The 19,473-nt window shown below is 42.1% G+C and overlaps 1 protein-coding gene across 6 annotated transcripts in view; it reads left to right on the top strand.

Moving 5' to 3' along the window:
- Positions 1 to 19,473, top strand: part of STAM (signal transducing adaptor molecule) — a 238,911-nt gene that overhangs the window by 145,409 nt on the left and 74,029 nt on the right. The window lies entirely within an intron of this gene.

The following is a 19,473-nucleotide window of genomic DNA, read 5'->3' as shown; positions in this document are numbered from 1 at the left end:
AGACTTTGCTGTATCCTGGTTTATTCTACTGTCTGCTACCCAGCTTATGTGTTGCCCTGAATCCTGTTGCTACCTAGCTAGTGTGTATATCCTGAGTGTATATCCTGAATCTTGCTTCTGCCTAGCTAGTGTGTATATCCTGAGTGTATATCCTGAATCCTGCTTCTGCCTTACTAGTGTGTACATCCTGAGTGCATATCCTGAATCCTGCTTCTGCCTAGCTAGTGTATTTCCTGAGTGGATATCCTGTACCCCGTTTCTGCCCCTGCTCCTGCCAGCCTTTGTGTACGTCTTGTCTGCTTAGTCTGTCTTGTGGTTCTTGCCTAGTGGTTGCGTAGCAGCCTTCAGTCCTAGTCTAGTACCTAGCCAAGTCTCCCTCGTGTATCCTAGACCCAGGGTGGGTCCTCTGGGTCTTCAGTTCCTGCCCTGTCCTACAAGTACTGCCGGCCACCTGCACTCAGGAGCTCAACTCTTGAGGAACGGTGGTCAAGCGGAGATGAAGCTGTTTCCTGTCCTGCCTGTTCTGTTTGTCTGCCTCTGTTGCAACGCCAGTCCAGAGTTCCAGTCCTGCTCTACCTGGTATCCAGTTCCAGGGTGGTCTTGCCTGCCTCTGCCGCTCCTCGGCAGTGGTCCAAGGGCTCACGAATTTAGGTTCTGCCTCGAGAACCCGACACACTTTCCTGCAGCCAGCTGCAGTGATTTACACAGGCCGGCTCCGTTGCCTTCCTTCTGCCAAGTCCTGCCCTCTCTACTGCAACTTCCTGTTTAGTGTCAAACAAGAAGTTTGGGTACAGAGGACAGGACTTGGCAGGAGGAAGGCCATGAAGCTGACCTGTGTGAATTGCTACGGATTGGCTGTAGGAAAGTGTAAGTGACATCAAAAACACCTGCGGGAGAGGGGAAGGACAGGAGAAAAATGCTGGCTGGACCCATGTGGGAGGAGGAGGAGGGGAGCTGGAGGGAAAGGAGGTGGGGGCTGGCTGGACCCATTGGAGGGGGTTAGATGTCGGGACCCATAGGAAGAGGGGGCTGGAGGGAAAGGAGAGGAGTGGGGGCTGGGCCCATGGGAAAAGGGGGGCTGGATGGAAAGGATGTGCTGGCTGGACCCATGGGAGGAGGGGGGCTGGAGGAAAAGGAGAGCGGTGGGGGCTGGAGGGAAAAGAGAGAGGTTCTGGCTAAACCTGTAAGGGCTACAGGGAAGGGAAAGAAATGCCGGACCAAGGGGAAGATGGAAGAGAGAGTCGAATACTGAACCCACAGCGGGGAGGAGAAAAGGAAAGAGGGCAGGCACGTGAACCAGATGCTGGAATGGGTGGGGGAAGAGGAGGAGAGAAGTTGGGTTGGAGAGGAGAGAGGCACATTGGTGTGGAAGAGGAAGAGAGGGGAGAAGCTGGACACAGGGAGGTAACAGAAACAGAGGAGAAAACAATGTGTAGGGGGGGGGGGAGGGCACAGGGACACAGAGGGGAGATGCAATGTGGAGATGGTATATGGATACAAAGGGGCAATGCCAGGCACAGAAGGGTGATGTTCAACACAGGGGGAGAGGATAGGGAGATAGAGAGGTGATGATGGATATGAGCAAAGGGAGATAATGGACAGGGAAGTATAGGGACACAGAAGGGAGAAAAAAATAATTTTATTTTTCATTTTGTGATTAGAGTATGTCAGATTTGAAATGAACATCTTGCCAGAGCTAGTGTTAGACATGGCTGGGGCCCAGGGCAGAAATTTGGGACTCCAATGCCCACTACCAGGCTGCACTTTCTTCAGCTTTCATCAGGCTTGGGGCTCTCTCTGGTCAGGGACCAAGGGCAGTTGCCCTATTCGCACTCCCCTAACACCATCCCTGGCATCTTTATATTTTGCACAGTACAGGAGTAAATGCATGCTTTCTGTATCTGTGATGTTGTAGTAAATAACTTTGAGGCTTGTTCAGATGGGGGTCAAAGTTGACGGGGACAGTGCTTGCGGGAACAAACTTTGTCCCAGCGTCATTCTCTATCTGTCACTCTGCTCAGGTTCCACTTCTTCATGATTAAACACTAGTATACTTAAATTCTGTTTCTCCCTGCCAATTTTGGGGCACAGACCGTAGAAGTCTACTGGCATTGGTCTTGCTTCCCAATCTCTGAAGCTGCCATCAAAGCTCACTCCAGCCATGAGATCATTTAAGTTTTGCATTGATTAGATTCTGACCTTTTTCTTCATAGAGATCATCTGCTTTCTGCAGGATAGCATTCCAGGCATCCACCACCCTTTCTGTGAAAAAGTATTTCCTGACGTTGCTCATAAATCCTACCCCAACTGTAAAAAGAATCAAGTTCTAAAATGGGCCAAATCAGACCAGGGGGATCCAACCCCCCCCCCCCCCCCCCCCAAAAAAAAAAAAGGCCCAATGTATTTTTATAGGAGAAGGCGTTATACGTTCTTAACATAAAAATTTACACACAGTGAAACAATGTTTAGGGAATTCCACATTTCAAACTGCCTCTCCCTGTTTCTCCTCTTTCCACATACGTATGTTAAAAATAATTCCCTAACTAATATACTGCATTTTAAGTTACTTAAATATAAGTTTAATTTTCTTTATTTCGACTGTATAACATTCTGACTGAATTGTACTGCTCTTTATTGGTTTCTGTGTGTACTGTCAACTAATATCTATTGCCATGGGTGAGGCTAAATTGGCAAACTAGAAGGATATTGTTTAATACGTTCAGGGCTTGTGAATTTAGGATTGATTGGCAACTGTCTACCTTTTTTCAGGATTCTGTTGATATTTATGTCCAGAAGCTTAAAGGATGGTAACATGTCTGGACATTTTTCAGAGTTGAAAAACTGTCTGCAGTGAGTCTGCTCTGCCTGTTTTTTTGGTAACTCGTAGCAGAGATTATGGGTAGAATCCAGCCAATGGTAAAACTCACTTTATGGACTTTATCTCGAACACGTGTGTCTCAACCTCAAACATTATCATAATAGGAGATATCAACCTACACCTTGAAGATATTACATCAACAAACGTCCAAGAATGCAAAGAGTTCCTACAATTGTGGGATATTCATGGACCAAACACGCAACCAACTCACACTAAAGGACACACACTAGATATTATCTCACACAAATTCGATCCTGACTCCAACATTATATTAACAGATACAAAATGGACACCCACACCGTGGTCAGACCACGATAAAGCATACATCTCCCTCCAATGGTGAACGAAAGACACACCTAACAAACGAGAACGAAAAACCTACTCCACGAGAGGAAAAATAGACCCGGTTACATTCTGGCAACAAATATACCACAACGGATGGACACTAAAGACAGTTACAAACCAATTCCTACTAGAATGGGACGATAGATGCAGATCAATACTAGACAATATTGCCCCAATTCAAAACAGAACCTCACACAGAAAGAACTCAACACCATGGTTCAATGAAGAACTGAAAAAACTTAAAACACAAGTTAGAAGACTAGAACGAGCGTGGAATAAAAAGAAAGATGACCCCACACTTAATGCATGGAAACAACTGCAAAGGAAATATACCATAAGACAAACTAAAAGATTATATTACAAAACCGAAATTGGACCAAACTACAAGGACACACATAAACTCTTCCAACTTGTGAATAAACTATTAGATATCACACCAGTCACAACCAACAGCAAAGATACACCAGGAGCAGACGACCTCGCGAGATACTTCAATGAGAAAATCGTACAACTACAACTTAAAATACCTGTCAGTACCATCGACTACGCCGAACTCCTTGACTGTCTAGATCCAGACCCTGGTGTATACCCAGCTGACAGAACCTGGACCAACTTCGAGATACTATCGGAGGATCTCATCTCCCAAATGCTCAAAAGATACGCCAAATCTCACTGCAAATTAGACATATGCCCAAACAACCTTATGACTTCTACCCCTCAACAATTTATAACAAACTTAACGAACCACTTAAACTACATGTTACAAAGTGGACGTTTCCCGAAGGAGAAAGGAAACATTCTACTCACCCCCATACCCAAAGACGCAAAGAAAAGCACTAATGAACTAACCAACTACAGGCCAGTAGCATCTATTCCCTTAATAACCAAACTAATGGAAGGGATGGTGACCAAACAACTCACTTAAACAAGTTCTCAATACTACACGAGTCCCAGTCAGGATTTCAGACCAACCACAGTACTGAAACAGTACTAGTTTCTCTGATGAATAATTTCAAACAAACGATTGCAAATGGCAAAAACGTACTACTTCTACAATTTGACATGTCTAGCGCCTTTGACATGGTAGATCATGGAATATTACTACATATCCTCGAATACTTTGGAATTGGAGGCAACGTTCTCAATTGGTTCAAGGGGTTCCTAACCACACGATCATACCAAGTGAAATTCAATTCGACTACATCACCCACATGGATACCTGAATGTGGAGTCCCACAGGGATCACCCCTCTCACCGACCTTATTCAACTTAATGATGATACCCCTGGCAAAACTACTATCAAATCAAAACCTCAACCCATACATATATGCAGACGATGTAACGATCTACATCCCATTTAAACAAGACTTAAAGGAAATTTCTAACGACATCAACCAAAGTCTACAGATCATGTATTCATGGGCGGATGCATTTCAGCTGAAACTCAATGCAGAAAAAACCCAATGCCTAATACTCACCTCTCAACATAACACGAACAAATTCACCACCATTAACACACCTAAACTGAATCTTCCTATCTTGGACACCCTAAAAATTGTTGGAGTCACCATTGATCGACACCTAACACTTGAGAATCACGCGAAAAACACAACCAAGAAGATGTTCCACTCAATGTGGAAATTAAAAAGAGTAAGACCTTTCTTCCCAAGGACCGTCTTTCGAGACCTGGTACAATCAATGGTACTCAGCCACTTAGACTACTGCAACGCACTTTATGCTGGCTGCAAAGAACAAATAATCAAGAAACTTCAGACAGCCCAGAACACGGCAGCTAGACTCATATTCGGCAGAACAAAATATGAGAGTGCTAAACCACTACGAGAAAAGTTGCACTGGCTCCCTCTCAAAGAACGCATCACGTTCAAAATCTGTACCCTAGTCCACAAAATCATTCACGGAGATGCCCCAGCCTACATGCCAGACCTGATAGAATTACCATCCAGGAATGCTAAAATATCATCCCGCACATTCCTCAATCTTCATTTCCCCAACTGCAAAGGTCTAAAATGCAAACTAATGCATGCGTCAACCTTTTCCTACTTGAGCACACAATTCTGGAACGCGCTGCCGCGCAACTTAAAATCGATCTATGAACTAACTGACTTCCGCAAACTATTGAAGACCCATCTCTTTAACAAGGCATACCACAAAGACCAATAAATGTGAACTCCTTCACATATATCCAGCACTGCCTTGAATATTTGCTTGTTATACTAATATCATGCTGTATCATTATCATGTTACCCAAAATCCTATGTAATACTAAATGTTTATTTCTTATACATCTTCACCATTCATGATGTATTCTAAGCCACATTGAGCCTGCAAAGAGGTGGGAAAATGTGGGATACAAATGCAATAAATAAATAAATAAAAATAAATAAAGGAAAAACTGCAAAAATGACACAAGAAACTAATACTAATAATCAACAATAAAATCAAGCTAGAAATAAATATAGTATTAAGGTAAGAAAAAATGATAATGCTACTTGTAGATAAAATTAAAATCAATATAAAAGAATGATAAACATATTATGGAGCTAAGCTAAAAAGGCGGTACTCTTCTATTGACCGCACTGCTAGATCCAGTGCTGTGCCGTACTGTCCTCACCCCCTGCCCCAAACCGACTGTGGCAAGCGTTTCACGCTGCTGCTTCAGGGTCTTGGTGACCGGGCTACTGCTGCGGGCAAAACAGAAGAACATACAGTTACAACCAATACATACCCCATCGCCCACATATTCAAAATGCAAGCAATCACAGTACTTGAGACAGTCACAGCTCAACTCTACAGTGCTCCACTCAACATCTGACACATCGCACAGGAACTCAGTAATATAACTGACATGACGTCAGACGCTGTCAAACTGACAGACAATCAAGAACTAGAAAAAGTGACACCACTCTAAGCGGAAATTCAGGCCATCAGACTCAAGGGTTGAAGACAGCACGGCACAGCACTGGATCTAGCAGTGCGGTCAATAGAAGAGTACCGACTTTAAAGATAAGTGTCTGTACTTGTACCAAGCGTATCACGCATATAAATAAAAAAGAAAAAATCACAGAGAGACATACATATTATTTGACTAGCAGGAAGTTGACCTTAAGTGGAAGGTTTTTTGGCCGATGATGAAGGGAAGATCTTATGGATCTGGTCAGCTCCGGTAGATCTTGAGTATCTAGGAGCTCTTTGAGGCCTTTTTGCTTCCTGCCTTTTGCTGCATGATCCATGTATAGTAGGAGCAGCACTTCTTTCTATACAGCCTAACCAGGATATTTTCAGTGAGTGGAAATTGTGTGTATACTATTTTCTAGCGAGTTTTTCATTTCCACACTCCACTATTTTTGAGTTTTAGTGGCTAAGCTAAAAAGAACAGTTATCACAAATGATCTTACTGAAATAAAATGACTCTTATTCTCTAAAATTAGCTTAATAAAAATACACAAGACAACAAAATAGAGATGGATTTATCAAAATAGTCTACACCTCATATCAATCAACTTATAGCAAACCCCATCCTTTATAATAAAAAGCACCTCCAACATTCTGAAGCCGAGAAAGTGAAGCCTGAAGCATCCGTGCTCTCTGTATCCATCTGTACTTCCGGGTTCGTCACAAGCAGAAGTGACCAACCACACGAGGTTTCTCGGCTTCAGAGTGTTGGAGGTGCTTTCTATTAAATAGGATTGGTCAGTTCCTTGAAGCACAGCCAGAGCTCAGCGTCCTGCACAGTAACCCTCAGCTGCCTCTCCCTGGGGTCTCCTTTTTCGCTGCCCACCTGCAACTCGCTCTCCACGACGCTGATCAGCTGATCGACGTGGCACTGAGACAGACTCTTCCCACTGCCAGCGCCACTCTCCACGGGTCCAGCGCTCATTCTCTCACACATGGAGCCAAATACACCCTCGCAACTCGCTCTCCACGGCACCAGAGAGACAGAGAAAGGGAGGGAGGGGAGAGAGAGGGAGGGCGGGGGGGCCTGACACCAGAGAGAGAGGGAGGGGAGGGCCTGACACCAGGGAGAGAGGGGGGAGGTATCTGTCACACACACACTCTCTCTCACACACTCAGTGTCTTTCTCTCACTCACTGTCTCTCACACACTTTATGTCTCACACTATATCACATTCACTCTCTATGTGTCACATAGTCACTCACACACTCTCTTGGTCTCATAAACAGAGAGTCTGTGTCTCACACACACTGTATCTGTGTGAAACACTCTCTCTCACACTCACTATGTCTCACATACGCACTTGCACACACTCTCATTCTCACTCACTCTCTCTCTCTCTCTCTCACACAGTTACTCTCACATACACTCTCTCAAACATACACACTCCGAGGAAAACCTTGCTAGTGCCCGTTTCATCTGTGTCAGAAACGGGCCTTTTTTACTAGTATTTAAATAAACAGCCTGTATCTTATACCAAACAACATATTGAACTACTCAAAAAGGAATCATACATGATATATTCAGAAACACAAGTCAATGTGAACGTCTGTAATGTAAATCAATGTAGATATATGTGGAAAAACAAATATGTATACCTCTCAAAGACACCTAGATAAAATAGGGACAATGTGACTATGGATGTGAAACCAAGTGAGAAAGCTAATATAATGAAACCCTGAGTGAAAAACATAAAACAATGTATAAATATGTAAACAGGCAACAAAATAAAACATATAAAAGGTGATGTAAAAATAAGACAATATCACTAAACATTATGAAAATGGCTATAATAATTCCCAAATGTAGACAATTGAGGAATGAGAGAGATTAAAATGAGTGAAGACAAGATGCACACCAGATATGGTTTGTACCTTGAAGTTTTCTCGTTTCTTGCAACAATTTCGTAAAATCATTTTTGATAATTGGCATATTTTAGAAACGCATAAATGTTTCAAAGATAAGAAACTGATTATAGCACATGCAAGGAATAGAAATCTGAAAGATTGGCTCATACCTTCGCATTACCTGCTGTTAATCTAGAAGAAGGGCTTTACACAGGGCCACACTATATGTGGAAAATGTACCATTTGCTCACATGGCTTAGTCATCAATAAGTTTTTCAGCCTGTTAAGCATAAAATATATTGGTTGAGTTTCAACAGACTGCACCTCATTTAATGTAATTACATAATTATTTGCCCGTGCAAGTTCTTATATGTAGGTAAAACAAAGAATATGGTTAAGACAAGACTTATAGAACATAGATCATGTATTAGCAGGAATATACAATCTGCACCTCTAGTATCCCACTGGTATGAGACAAACCACGCTTTTGAAGATTTAAACATTTTTGTAATCAAACAAATAAAGACAAGAAGGAGGGGAGGCAACACGGAGGATGCGTTATTAAAAGAACATTATATTTTTAATTTAAATACAGTTACTCCCTATGACCTGAATTTAGAACTTGACCTTACACCATTTCTGTAGCCTGGTTTTACAATACAAATATTTCCTGGTTTAGTCACCAAGGTTGTGGTTTAGCCAGGTTTATGATATCTTTTTGTATATGCATTATCTCTCAAAGACTACTATTGTACTTTTAAAAATATAGCACACTCGCATACCGAATAGTATTTTATGCCTCATATATAGAGACGGCTCTTATGGTTGCATCTTTAACTTATACCTTTGACTTACCACTGATAATATCCAATAGCTATATCTTTCACTTACTACTGCCAGTCTTTAGTAGCCACACTTTGCATTTTTCATATTACTTTTAGTTTTTTAGCCTTCCTAAGATTTGAACTGTTCACAGGCAGCATTTTTTGTGTTTAGAGATGTTTCAATTGCAGTCACTTACTCTTGGCTACATTTGTTTCTATCAATAATTCACTGATTCCTATTTTTATTTCAGTGAGCACTTCACTAATATTATGATTTTCAGTACAGACACTATAGCATTTCCTATAAGTTTTTTTTTAAATGTTAGTTTTGACCACATCGTCAATACAGTTTTAGGCTTCATAATATTTATCATTAATGTTGTTTACAGATTTTTTTTTCTACCCCTTTTTTTTTTTTTAACTACAAATCTTGAGGTGTGACTTTTTGTATTCTCATGGTTTCTCTTGAACACGGTTTTTAACTTTATTGCACACTTGGTGCACAGCATTACAACATTGTCAATCGAGTTATCTTTTGGGTTTAATTAGATCACATTTGCATAAGTTGTTGCATTCACGGTACAGGCAAGCTGATGTTTATATTTATCTTTCTCTTAGGACACAGATGTCTGCTTCTTCTGTTTCATGTCACGAGCTCTTAAGTTTAAAGTGTCTCCCACTATTTATTTTGTTTTTTTCAAATTGTATAACTTTAGTAAACATATAGCACACAGTATCATGATGTCGTTTATTACATCATCATTCGGTTTAAATTCGTTTACACTCAAACAAGCTGCTGTTTTATGTTTTATAGACGTCAGCGCTTGATTGTCGATTCTGTACAGCTTTTTTTGTTTGAGCATTGTTGAGTACGTATAGTTATTTTGGTTAGATACAATAGCCTTTTGGCATCTCATACAATGCCCCCTTGTGCACGTACTGTGAAAGTGTGTTGTTACTTCACACACAAAATAATAAAATTTAAAAATGTTTCTCTTTGTGGTTCCCACTTTCAGCATTCACATTTTAAGTATTTGGATTCACTTATTGTGTAAATGTAACATTATCCATTACTCATTTATTTTCCTACAGCATAATATATTTTGTCAGTTTTTTTTCTTCCCGCCAAGGAGAAGGTCTTGCATAACATGAGTTTTAATGCATTTTTCAACTTTCACTACCAAGTCAGTCATTATAGTTGATCCGATATCTATTGTTGTTATACAAATTCATTTTGCACAGTTGTTTCCTTGTCACAATACCTTTTATTATACATTGCTTTTTTCTGTGCACCGCAGTGGCTGCTACTTTCTTTATATACTTCGGTTTAAACACTTAGATCACTGAGCGGTTTGACTCACATGTGGTGCCATGGATGTGTTCACCAGGTTCACTCGTTTTTCAGTCACACACCGCCAAAATTGATCTGTTTGATTTTAAGTGATGTGCACTATCAGTTTAACACACATATTTTTACATTAATTCTTGACACACTTTTAGTATATCAGCTGTGTTCCCTGCCAGCTGTATTTTTCACATAAGTAGCTTGTTTTTAACTGTCATGAGGACATTTTCTCACTTTTTGTATTGTTTTAAATATCTTTTTCATTTGCCCCTCACGCCCTCTTGTTTATTAATATTAACATAATGTTAAAACAATGTTTTTAATTCACTCATTTTAATCTCTCTCATTCCTCAAATGTCAACATTTGGGCATTATTATAGTCATTCTCATAAAGTTTAGTGACACACTTATTGTCTTGGTTTTACATCGTCTTTTATATGTTTTATTTATACATTGTTTTATGTTTTTCACTCAGGGTTTCATTATATCAGCTTTCCCACTTGGTTTCACATCCATAGACACATTGTCCCTATTTTATCTAGATGTCTTTGCAAGGTATACATATATATTGGTTTTTCCATTGATTTACATTATAGATGTTCACACATTGACTTGTGTTTCTGAATATATCATGTATGATTCCTTTTTGAGTAGTTCAATATGTTGTTTGATATAAGATACAGGCTGTTTATTTAAATATGGGGTTTACTATAAGTTGATATGAGGTGTAGACTGCTTTCCACGGTGGTGATACGTTTAAATTTGATTTTACTTGATAAGTTCTGGTGGTTAGAAAACCTTTGATCCAGTTCAGTACATTTCTTTCAATCCCGAAGTGGCCAAGTAGTCTTATTAGTATGTTGTGGTTTACCATGTTGAATGTGCTCGACATGTCGAACTGGAGGAAGAGTATGCTTTTACCTATGGCTATCTCCTGCTTGAATTTGGCAAGGAGGGTGACTAGGACAGTTTCAGTACTATGGTGGGATCGGAATCCTGATTGAGAATTATGTAGTATTGAGAACTTGTCCAGGTATTCCGTAAGCTGTTTAGTCACCAAACTCTCCATCATTTTTACTACTGGTGGGATAGACGCAACTGGGCGGTAGTTGGTGAGATCGTTAGTGCTTTTCTTGGCGTTTTTCGGTATTGGGGTGAGTAGGATGTTGCCATATTCCTCAGGGAAGAGACCTTGTTGTAACATGAAGTTAAGGTGGGATGTGAGGTCTGCTATGAAGCGGTCAGGGGTGGATTTGAATAGATGACTGGGACATGTATCCAGTTTGCAGTGGGTCTTGGCGAACCTGTGAGTCGCCTGTGCAACTGATTCGGTGTTGAGGAGATTAAATGTCCAGATACAATCAGCTGGGTATCCATCGGAGGTTGGGTCCAGGTCATTGAAGAAGTTTTTGATGTCGGTGTTATGATGAGGAAGTGTGCTGCGTAGTTTTATTATTTTTTCGTTGAAGTAGCTAGCAAGTTTGTCTGTGGGTAGAATGTCTGTGTTGGTTGTGGTGATAGGGGTGGTGTCTAGTAACTTATTTACAAGTTGGAATAATTCCTTCATATCTTTGTAATCCGGTCCTAGTTTGGTTTTGTAATAGGACCTTTTGGTTTGTTTTATTGCATATTTGTATTTTCTATGTATTTGTTTCCATGCATTGAGTGTTTGTTCATCTTTTATCTTTCTCCATTCTCGTTCAAGTTTTCTAGATTGTGTTTTGAGTTTTTTTTAGTTCGTCATTGAACCATGGTATAGTTTTCTGTCTTTTTGATATTCTTGTTTTTAAGGGTGGTATTTCATTTAGTACGCTGTTGCATCTGTCATCCCAACGGTTGAAATAAAGTATGGAATCAGTACGTGTTGTCCAGTTGTTGTCGTATATTTGTTGCCAGAATGCTTGTGGGTCGATTTGCCCTCTTGTAGTATAAGTTGTATATTCTGGTGTGCAGTTTGAACCCTTCTTCCGCCAATTTAAAGTTAGGTTCAGTTTGTAGTGGTCGGTCCAAGGTGTTGCTGTCCATTTGATGTCTGTTATTAATAGGTTAGTATCTGTGGGTAGTTTATATGCTGGGAGGTCCAGTGTGTGTCCCTTGATATCGGTGGTTTGCATGTGAGGCCATTTGAGATCCCAGGACTGTAGGAAGTCTGTGCATTCATGTGCGTTAGTGGAGTTGGGGTCTTCTAGGTGAAGATTAATGTCGCCTAGTAATAGTATGTTGGAGTTGTTTACACAGTATATGAAATCCGTGAAGATGGGCTGACTTTCCTTCTAGTTGCCAGGTGGTCTGTAGAACAGTACACAATTCAAGTGATCGGTCATGGAGTTGTTATGGATTCTAAATGAGGCAATTTCTAGTTGGGGTGTTATGGAGTCAGCTGTGGTTTTGGTGGTGAATTGTTCTCGGTAGATTAGTGCTATGCCTCCACCTCTCTTTTCCGATCTGATCCGATGAGTGATTTTGTAGCCTGGAGGGCATAGTTCAAGGATTATAGGATCATTTTGGTTGTGGATCCATGTTTCATTGATAAAGATAATATCGAGGTTTTCTGAGGTGATCCAATCTGATATTGTTGTAGTTTTGTTAATTACTGACCTGGCATTTATGTAGCCCACCTGGATGTTTCGATATGGGGCTGCTAGTTATGTGGATTTTTGTTAGTTGTCGTTCCTTGGGTGTTGTGTGTTTGTAGTCAGTCCTCCAGTTTTGTTGGTGGTGTCCATATTTAAATAGTTTTCCTTTAGTGTGGTGAGTGTCAGTTTGATGGAGTGTGGAATGTTTGATCAGTCTTTGGTGGTTTTGTAGGATGGGTATGAAGTAATGTTCAGTGAGTGGGATGGATAGTGCTAGGTGGATCAGTGAAAGGGAGTAGATTATCAGAAGTATTTTGATTATGTTCATTTTGGTGTCAGTTTAGTATAGATAGGTTACTCACAGTCAGATGCTCAGGAGTGACGTCCTGGGCAAAGAGCACTGTGGTTTTAGACACTATCACTTTCTGAGCTCTGTTTTTAAACCATATAGGTTACATAAAATGTCATTCCTTAGTATGCAACCGATAGTTACCTAAATGTTACAGCTAAAAATTCCTGCATCTCTAGGCTTTTCGAAATTCCAGAGTCACGGCTCATTCATGAACCAGCAAGCAATGCTAAGTCCTTTCAGTACTCTTAGGTTAGCTGCACATGTACAGGAGAAAGAACTGCATGTCACCTGGTGAAACTGCTGGGGAAGGTGGGGTGGTGGAGAGAGCAGGAGCCACCTTGCAAATCCTTCCTTCACTTCTAGTGTTGAGGGCTCTGTATCCTCCTGCTGCAGTTCTTCCTGGAAGCAAAGCACCAGTGAGGCTAAACTCCTCTTACTATTACGTCCAGTGCTTTGGGACACGGGATCCGGCTTTGGGCGCCTCCGCTACTCGGGACCTTCGCTGCAGGGTTGCAGCATCAGTTTGGGGTGGACGCCGCGTGGTGTCGGTGCTGGGGCCCTGGCGACACTCTCCTCCTCTGCCCACCAAGTGAGTCCGCCGCGTGGCGATAGCCTGCCATGGGACGCGCTTTGGTATGGCCACGGGCTGCCTGTCGGTTCTTCGACATTGGGAGGGTTGGATCTCAGATAGCCGCGCCACTCACCGTGCCTCCCGTGTGTCACATCCGGTCGGGTGTGGCGTTTCTTACCTCGATCAGGGCTCAGCCATGGAGCGCGGGGCTTGCGGCTCACTCCGGTGTGCCTCCTGGCCAGTCTGACCGTTGCAGTGCTCACGGCAGTGTCAGCCTCAGCACAGTGGCGTTCACCGTGGAGGCATCTCGCCCGGTCTGGGTCGGCTGCCGCTCTGCTCGACCTCTCCCAGGGCTGCTGTGGTGAGTAGGCGCCTCGTCCAAGCTGGGCTCCGTCCGCTGCTCTCTCTGACCTGGTCCGACCTGGGTATCGGGTTCCTGAGTCCGGAGCTCGCGGTGGTGCGTCTAGTCAGGCGCTGTCTTGGAATATACGTTTCTATAAAGAACCAAAAACACAATATCCTTTTTATAACCACTGATATAATTAAACACTCCATAGCCTCAAATAAAATACAATCATTCAATTATGAAGGAAAAGCAGATTTAGGGGGAAAGGGAAATGGGACTTGATATACCGCCTTTCTAAGGTTTTTGCAACTACATTCAAAGCGATTTGCATATATTCAGGTACTTATTTTGTACCAGGGGCAATGGAGGATTAAGTGACTTGCCCAGAGTCACAAGGAGCTGCAGTGGGAATCGAACTCAGTTCCCCAGGATCAAAGTCCACTGCACTAACCACTAGGCTACTCCTCCACTCATAAGAATTAATGCCACTTCTCCACCCAAAAAGGGACATATGCATGATAATTAGAAGGACATAGCAAACCCAATGAAACACTATTATCTTTTAACCAAGTTTCAGTTAAAAAGAAAAAAATCTCACTGTATCTTTTCTAACATATCTATAATAGTGTTCTCTATGTATTCACTGAGAGATCTTAAATATATGAGCAAAATCGTTTTGAGTACAAAGTTGAACATGTTGCAAACAACGGGAGTTACTATTTAGCTTTGATCTTTTAAAATCTAACCTAAAGTCCTATAGTGGCCTTGACCAGTTATCACTGAGAGACTGGCCTACCCTGCCCAAGAAAGATTGAAGGCACATTATAAAAATCTAAAATAACTAAAATTAAACAAAATCACACTAGATCAGTATCACCAATAAAAATAATCTATATCATCTTGTAGACAAATGAATGAATCCTAGTACTGAAGGAGGTATTACTATTGTAGGAGAACCTTTTGTTACCTATCCAAGATTGTCTCAGCAAATTAAACAACCTGCTTTCATCGAGTCTTGCCAGCAAGAGAAAAGACGAGCAAAGCAGACTGCACCGGCCCAGCTGAATTCATCTACTTCTTGATTGTCTCTTACAGTTACCGCCAGTACTACTTCCAGATATGCAACCTACCTTCTCTGATCGAGAACATCACTTTCTTCATGAATGAGACAGGTTACCATGGATTCATAGATTCTCAGGATAAGGATGTGATACTGTGCGGTGGCCATAGCTAGAAGGTTGTTAGGCTGTATAGAGAGAGGTGTGACCAGCAGAAGAAAGGGGGTGTTGATGCCCCTGTATAAGTCGTTGGTGAGGCCCCACCTGGAGTATTGTATTCAGTTTTGGAGGCCGTATCTTGCTAAGGATGTAAAAAGAATTGAAGCGGTGCCAAGAAAAGCTACGAGAATGGTATGGGATTTGCGTTACAAGATGTATGAGGAGAGACTTGCTGAACTAAACATGTATACTCTGGAGGAAAGGAGAAACAGGGGTGTTATGATACAGACGTTCAAATATTTGAAAGGTATTAATCCGCAAACGAACCTTTTCCGGAGATGCGAAGGAGGTAGAATGAGAGGACTTGAAATGAGATTGAAGGGGGGCAGACTCAAGAAAAATGTCAGGAAGTACTTTTTCACGGAGAAAGTAGTGGATGCTTGGAATGCCGTCCCGCGGGAGGTGGTGGAAATGAAAACGGTAACGGAATTCAAACATGCGTGGGATAAGCATAAAGGAATCCTGTGCAGAAGGAATGGATCCTCAGGAGCTTAGTCGAGATCGGGAGGCGGGACTGTTGGGAGGCAGGGATAGTGCTGGACAGACTTATACAGTCTGTGCTAGAGCCGGTGGTGGGAGGCAGGGATAGTGCTGGGCAGACTTATACGGTCTGTGCCAGAGCCGGTGGTGGGAGGCGGGGCTGGTGGGTGGGAGGCGGGGATAGTGCTGGGCAGACTTATACGGTCTGTGCCCTGAAGAGCACAGGTACAAATCAAAGTAGGGTATACACAAAAAGTAGCACATATGAGTTGTCTTGTTGGGCAGACTGGATGGACCGTACAGGTCTTTTTCTGCCGTCATCTACTAAGTTACTATGTTCCTAATTCTACTACCAGGTTGACCTCCATTATGATCTCACCCTAAGCCCTTACTGCTTCAGAACCTCCTCCTACAGTCCATTGCAGAAATGGAACCAAGGCTTCTAGTCAGGTACTTCTTGATTCCCAAGAAGACATGGGGCATGTCCCCCTGTGCTCAAACCTCAGGGATCTCAACCTTTTCCCCTACAAGGAGAAATTCAAAGTGACACTTTCCTCCATTCTCCCCTTTTTACTGTGCAGACTTGATCTCAAAGATCCTTACACGCATTTGATCTTGCACATTACAAAGAATACCTCTGGTTTCTGCTTCATACAGGCCACTGTTGATATAAAGTCCTCCCTTTTGGTCTCTCATTCGCTCCCAGAGTCTTCGTACAGTGCCTTTTGGTGGTGGCTGCTCATCTGCACAAGTAGGGTCACCTAGTATTTCTGTACTTCAACAACTGGCTTCTTGCAATTTCTTCAGTAAACCTAGCTGTAACAATTTACCTACATGAAAGCCTAAGATTCATCATTAACTGTGAGAAATCAACCTCATGTTGTACAAACAAGATTTTGTTTATAGGTGCATTTATGGGCATAGTAAAGCAAAGATTTCTTACGTGTCAGACAGATTGCATTTCCTGTTGCTTCTTGTTCACAACATTCAAACTTCTTTGTTACAGCCAAGGTTTACTTACAAATGCTGGGTCATAAAATTGCTGTGGTAAACATGGTCCTGTTTTCCTATCTGAAAAGGCCTCCGTGGGATCTCAATTTGCCAGCATTCCCTTCCTCTGCCTACCAGTCTTCATTCGTGAATTCTACTGCAAGTTGTGCTTGCTGGTGAATTTTAGAACACAACTTCCAGTTAATATTGTGATCAGATCACAAATTTGATAGGATTACACTGTTGTTTATCAAGCTTCATTGGTTGCCAATCAGTACAAGAATAATTTTACAATTCTGTATGATGGTATTTAAAATCTTATATGGTAGAGCTCCAACCTAAATGTCAGGTTTTATTTTGATGCCTAATAATGATGGGCTTCATTATGAAATCAAATGCTTTTACATTTCCCAAATCCAAAAAACATAAAGGCTCATAATCCATTTTATCTTTTGCATATCAAAACAGCTACCATCTGGCACTCTCTGCCATTTCAGATAAGATCATTAAAAATGAAATGGAGGTGACACCAGTTTCCTGAGTTTTTGGCGAAAAGGCAAGGTGTGGCTATTCTTTTAGACTGGTGTTTTATTGCTCTAGTTCATGGTATTGCAATGTCTGTTTGCTGTTTTAGGGATTTGTATGTTTGGGTTTTTGTTTTTCTTTTTGTTGTTGTTGGGTTTTTTTTTTAATCTGTACACCATATTGAGCAGCCTTATTGGGTGAGACTGCAGTTTATGGTATTGTTTTCTAATTTGTAATGTACCAACAATGTCCAGCTCCAAAAATGTTTCAAGACAGTAGTCTAATGCAATGTGTCCCAACACTATCCTGGAGGCAAACTGTCCAGTCTGGATTTCAAGATATCTAGAATGAATATGTAAGAGAGATTCCTATGTACGTAAGTATCTGTGTCCATTGTGGTAATCCTGAAAACTTGATTAGCTAGCTATGCTTCCAGGAAAGCGTGGGGAAATACCGACTATGCACTTTGTATGCAAACCTTATTCTTACCTAGTAGGTTTTCAGTTTTCTCAGCTTTACATTGACTCTTTGTTTCCAGGTGACACATATTAACCAGGCATGTTCTTTGTCTGAAAAATTATGCTTCTTTGGTTTCCTTAGAAATAAAGGTCAGTTGTCAAACTGCAAGTGACACTTCCGTTAAATTTGTTTAAGAATTTTGTCACTGACTTGACAACTTGAAGTTTAATACATTGAACTAGTTGCAAGCAGATTTGAATATTCTAATTATAGGTGACACCTGCTATAGGTTTGCTGTTTGTTTCTTCATGAGTAAAATCACGTGGTGAATGTTTTTATTTTTACCTGGTTTATATCCACAGATGTTTTTTATTTGACCACAAGATGGCATTATTGCTTATATGATAGTGTCTTCATTTATAATCTTGATCTCTGTTTCAAATACAGGAAAAATAAAATTATCCTACTGTAATCAAAAAAACTTTAATGGCATAAACAGATAATGTAAATAGGATTTCTCTGTTCTCCGAGGAAAAGCAGGCTGCTTGTTCTCACATGTGGATTGACGTCCGCGTCGGCCCAGGAATCAGCATTTTGCAAGCAAAATATTTAAAAAAGTAGAGTCTTCTGGTGCACAAACGCGTTCCTCAGTTTTCTTTTCTCCACGTTGAGGTGTGGTAGAGTTTTTTTCTGCGCTCCTTTCAGGCCCGGGAAAGAGTCTTCGTTCGTTTCCTGGCTTTTTGCCTTATTTTCTTTTTTCACAAATTCTATATTTAAAAAAAAAAAACAGTTCCCGTAGTTCTTTACTTTTGCCCCTTTAAAGTTTCCTTTGTTTTCGACGCGGCTAGCTTAGGCCGTGTGGTTGGGTTGTTCCCTTCTTTTTGTGCCCCTTTTTCTTCTAACAGGCACAATCATGTCTTTTGATTTCGCCGAAGCCGTTTTTCCTTCCATGTCATCGAAGACACCCAGCGGCTTCAAACGTTGTACTCGGTGCAGTCGGACCATCTCAGGTACCGATACCCATGCCGGGTGTATCCAATGCCTTGGGCCCGACCATAGCCCAGCCGCTTGTAGTCTGTGTCTTCGTATGAAGCCCAACAAGAAAAGCTTTTTGGGGCTCGGTCCGGTCCTTCGACGTCAGCATCGACTTTGGGAGCAGAGGTAATGGCCGCTGAAAGACCTATTTGTGCTGGGAGCAGTGAGGCATCGAGTGGGTCTCCACCTGCCTCGAGGCCTCCTGTTATGCAGGCCCCCCGGGACTGACCTTCGTCTGACCAGGCCCCGAGGAGGCGTGAGGATTCCATGTCCTCATCGGTACCGAGGAGTCTCGGTGATGGGTGTCGTGCGAAGGCGAAGAAGCACCGTTGTCATTCTCCTTTGACACACCGTGCCAGGAGCTCCGGGACGTCGAGAGAATTGGCACCCAAGAAGCGTTGGTGCCGAGAGTATTGCTCCCCCTCTATTCAGGAGGTGCCGATGCATCGGTCTTCTGGCAGCCCTATACGTGCTCCTGAGCCTTGCCAGATTCTGCCACCGGCTCCTTTACCAACCCAGTAGCCTTGTCCAACGGCGGCTCTCGACGAGCGCGTCAGGGCCCTGCTTCCAGAGCTTCTGGAAGGATTGCTGCACCAGTCTGCTTCGGTGTCGAGGGTGCTTGTGCTTTCTGTATCATCTGCTGCAGCGGC

The sequence above is a fragment of the Microcaecilia unicolor genome, chromosome 1, assembly GCF_901765095.1.
Source record: "Microcaecilia unicolor chromosome 1, aMicUni1.1, whole genome shotgun sequence".
Classification (NCBI taxonomy): Eukaryota; Metazoa; Chordata; class Amphibia; order Gymnophiona; family Siphonopidae; genus Microcaecilia; species Microcaecilia unicolor.
This window is presented reverse-complemented; position numbering and strand designations above follow the sequence as displayed.